Here is a 4,077-nt window from a genome sequence, read left to right on the forward strand (position 1 = left end):
TAAGTGAAGATGATATTGCTAATCTTCCACAAGACCCGGGACAAAGGAGAAAAATGAGTGATTTTCATCCTGATGATAGAGATTTAGTGAGGACATACCTTCAAAGAAAGCCTTGCCAACCTCAAGTAATAGCGTGGGAGATCAAATGTTGAATGATTGCTTGGTTACTTATATAGAGCGAAATATGTTTTTGAATGTTGACATGAATGATATTATAGATCGATATCAAAACATGAAAACTCGTAGAGAGCAATTGTAATTTCCTTTATTTGGTTGTAATATGGATATTTATTACTTTTGGAATGTATTTTTTTTTTTTAAATATTAGCTTTTTTTTTTTTAATATTCTTGCATTAATTATTGATTAGTAGTCGGTGGTGACCTAGCACCCGAAAAATCCTGGATCCGCCACTGGTCGTTATCTCATGTTATTGCGTGCAAATTAGGTAGATTTGGGGATGGAAATGGAGATATAGCAGCTGATCAATATCACAAGTACAAGGTAATGAAAATCTTATCACCCCATAGTTTTTCTCTGTATTGAAATATTGAAATTAAAGGCTAAAAGTTTTTTTTTTCCCCTTGTTAAATTAACATAATATATGATACATAAACCTATCTTACCTATGTGAATTACTCAGGAGGATGTTCAACTGATGGTGGAAACAGGATTAGATGCCTATCGTTTCTCCATTTCCTGGTCAAGACTAATACCTGGTATAGTAATCACAGCTGTTGAGTAATCAGAAATTATGAATGTTATTGAAGCTTAAATAAAGTTTCAAGTTAATTTCTTGTTTTTCTTCCAGATGGCAGAGGACCTGTTAACCCCAAGGGTGTGGAATATTACAATAACCTCATCAATGAACTTGTCAGCCATGGTAAAAGTCTTATCTTTTCGACAGCATTTAGAGTTGCAAAGAGAAATTATGAAGAAAGTGACTTCATTCATCTAATTTACTTGTCATAGTTATTGTTTCAAATATTGCATTGTAGGAATCCAACCACATGTTACATTGCTGCACTTGGATACACCACTGGCACTCGAGGATGAATATGGAGGGTTCATAGATCAGCATATTGTGTATGTACTCTCTTTTCCTTATCTTTGCTCCGACATATTCTGTTGTGAAGCTTCTGACATTGATGCTGCTGACTGCCCAAACAGTGAAGACTTCACAGCATATGCTGATGTTTGCTTTAGAGAATTTGGTGATAGGGTTCAATATTGGACTACCATCAATGAGGCAAATATATTTGTCTTGGGTGGTTATGATACTGGGGATTCGCCTCCTGGTAGGTGTTCTCCCACTATCAGAAGTTATTGCATGAAAGGAAACTCTTCAACAGAACCCTATATTGTTGCTCATAATATTCTGCTTGCTCATGCTTCAACTGCTAGGCTCTACAAGGAGAAGTATAAGGTAAGCATATGGTTTCAAATGTACACAATTTTTATGGTATTTTGGTATGATGTACACTTGTGAGTTTGGTCTGAAAGTTTAATGTTTTTCTGTGCATTAGAACATCATGCTATGTTAACAATTTTATGTCAGGCTTAGCCTACATATATACCTATATTGACATTTGACAATCGTACATTTCTGATTCGCTTTCAGAATTTTTGTAGTTGTGGTTATTTTGCACACATAATGACCAGATGCTTTAATTGTTCTTTTAAACCTTGAGTGCAGGCCAAACAACACGGGTTACTTGGGTTCAGTTTGTATCTGTTTCATTATATTCCTGCAAGTAATACAACAGAAGATGCATTGGCGGCACTGAGATCATATGATTTCTTTATTGGCCTGTAAGTTTTATATGTTACCTTGTGATATATTGTTAAGTTCACACTTAAATCTTAGGCAAAGCCATGTTCGTTCTCTCAACTTGTGAAAATAATACTTCATATTCAGTAGAACTTAGTTTCTATAGTAATAATCACTTTTGGTTCATGTATCCGACCCCACTTATGGGATTAAGGCTTTGGTTGATTGATTGATTAGTTTCTACAGTGATAAGAAAAAAAAAAAAATCAGTTTTTATCAGTTACATCAGCTGCAAAAACAGTAGTTATAGTGAAGATCAATTTAATCAGAGAAATACCTATTTCAATTCGCAAATAATTTTTTTTTTTTTTTAACCTTGTTTTCCAATTCTTCTCATTGTTCTATGTCGGGCTCACCAAGAAGAGTTATTTTGTGTTTTGTTTCGGCCTATCAGGTACATGGATCCTCTGACATATGGAGATTATCCAGAAATAGTGAAGAAAAATGCTGGAAACAGACTTCCTGCTTTCACCAAAAACCAGTCAGAATTGGTTAAAGGATCATTCGACTTTATTGGGGTGAATTTCTACAATGTAATTTCGAGCAAACATACAAACCTTAAGCCGGAACCTAGAGATTACATTGCTGATATTGCAGCAGAATGGATTCGTATGTCTTATTTTAATCTCATATATCTATCAAATGATGAAAAACTTATACTGCACATAAAACATTGGCTTTTTTGGCGAGCAAGGCTAATACTCTTTCTATTTTTGCAGTTTATAATCAGAGCTCTGATATACATAATGTGGTGAGGATTTAGTTGCAGCCCTTACAACAGTTGCTGTTACATTCTGTGTTTTTATTTCTCTTATTTATGCTTTTCTTCCTTCGTGTCTTAGGATAAATATCCTACTCTACCATGGGGTCTAAAAGGAGGATTGGAGTACTTCAAGAACGTATATGACAATCCTCCGATATATATTCATGAGAATGGTTGTTTCTGCTTCTCATTCTGAAGATTTACGCGCTAATTTTTATATAATTCTAATTTTTATTTTTATTGCCATAGGTCAAATGACTGACCATAATGCATCAGTAAATGATCCATCCAGGATAGAGTATTTGCAAATTCTTGTCGGCGCTGTGCTTGATGCAGTGAGGTAAACTTGATTCTAGTCACTACCACCGTTTCATATCAATTGAAACAAAAGAATATTTTATGTTTCACAAATAATACCTCTTTGTTGCAATTAATTTGAAATGGAGGTAGCAGTTCAAACTGTTACGTACATAAGTACATTTGTCTGAGAAATATCCTGCTTCATATAACAAGCAGGTGTCCTTAATTGCAAAATAAAACATATTCATCTGTCTATGAATTCTTTATATTTTCGATGATGCAAAACATTATCAATGATCAATATTCGTGTCATTTTGCAGAAATGGATCGAATACAAAAGCCTACTTTATCTGGTCATTCTTGGACTTGTTTGAGTTGTTATATTCCTATAAAAAAGGCTTTGGTCTGTTCTATGTTGATTTCGATGACCCAAATCGATCCAGATATCCTAAGTTGTCTCAGGAATGGTACGCGGGATATCTGAGAGGCGAAAAAACGTTACCATAGATGATGAAGGGAGCCAAGCAGCAAATAAGCTCACCATTCTTGGAGCTGCTCCTAATATTATGGGTGAAAAGTTTTCTAGTTGAGGTTCAATCAATCAATCAAGGATTAAAATAAAAATGGAACGATTTCCCATAATATTGTTGAAATAAAATCAATTCCCATAATACATTGATTTAAAAATAAATTCCCTACATAGTGTCCACGTAGGATCGTTTTTTTGCTTTTGGTTCAACTTAAAACCGCTAATGGTAATAGCGATTGTACTTTAAAAGTCGATCATTAGCGGTTTTAAAAAAGAGACCGCCTCTAACAATAACAGGTCTCTTTACATCCTTGGTTAATTCACAAGACTAAGAGTCTAAGATTATTTCAAAGAGACCGTCTTTCAATAAGACAGGTCTCTTTGCGTCCTTGGTTCTACAGCAATTGACAATTACACTTATAAGTTCAAAGAGACCGTCTTTCAATAAAACAGGTCTCTTTGACTTTATTTTAAAAAAATTGCAAAACCGCTGATACCGTTAGCGGTTTTAAGTTGAACCAAAAACTAATCCTACATGGACACTACTTTGGGAATTTGTTTTTAAAACGAAGCATAATGAGAATTTATTTCTATTTTAACAATATTAAGGAAAATTGTTCATGATGTTTTCATAGCATGAATTTCATATTTTTAAA

At 34.1% G+C, this 4,077-nt stretch overlaps 1 pseudogene across 1 annotated transcript; it reads left to right on the top strand.

Annotated features, from left to right (window-relative positions):
* The first annotated feature begins 460 nt into the window (after nt 1-460).
* On the top strand, nt 461-3,482 carry LOC145625268 (beta-glucosidase 11-like; annotated as a pseudogene). Its single transcript, XR_014110491.1, has 11 exons — nt 461-502; nt 642-717; nt 810-881; nt 997-1,084; nt 1,169-1,424; nt 1,695-1,810; nt 2,224-2,438; nt 2,549-2,580; nt 2,672-2,765; nt 2,842-2,932; nt 3,213-3,482. The product of XR_014110491.1 is annotated as a beta-glucosidase 11-like (transcript).
* The last annotated feature ends 595 nt before the right edge of the window (nt 3,483-4,077 follow it).

This window comes from Chenopodium album, chromosome 3, assembly GCF_948465745.1.
Source record: "Chenopodium album chromosome 3, dcCheAlbu1.1, whole genome shotgun sequence".
Classification (NCBI taxonomy): Eukaryota; Viridiplantae; Streptophyta; class Magnoliopsida; order Caryophyllales; family Amaranthaceae; genus Chenopodium; species Chenopodium album.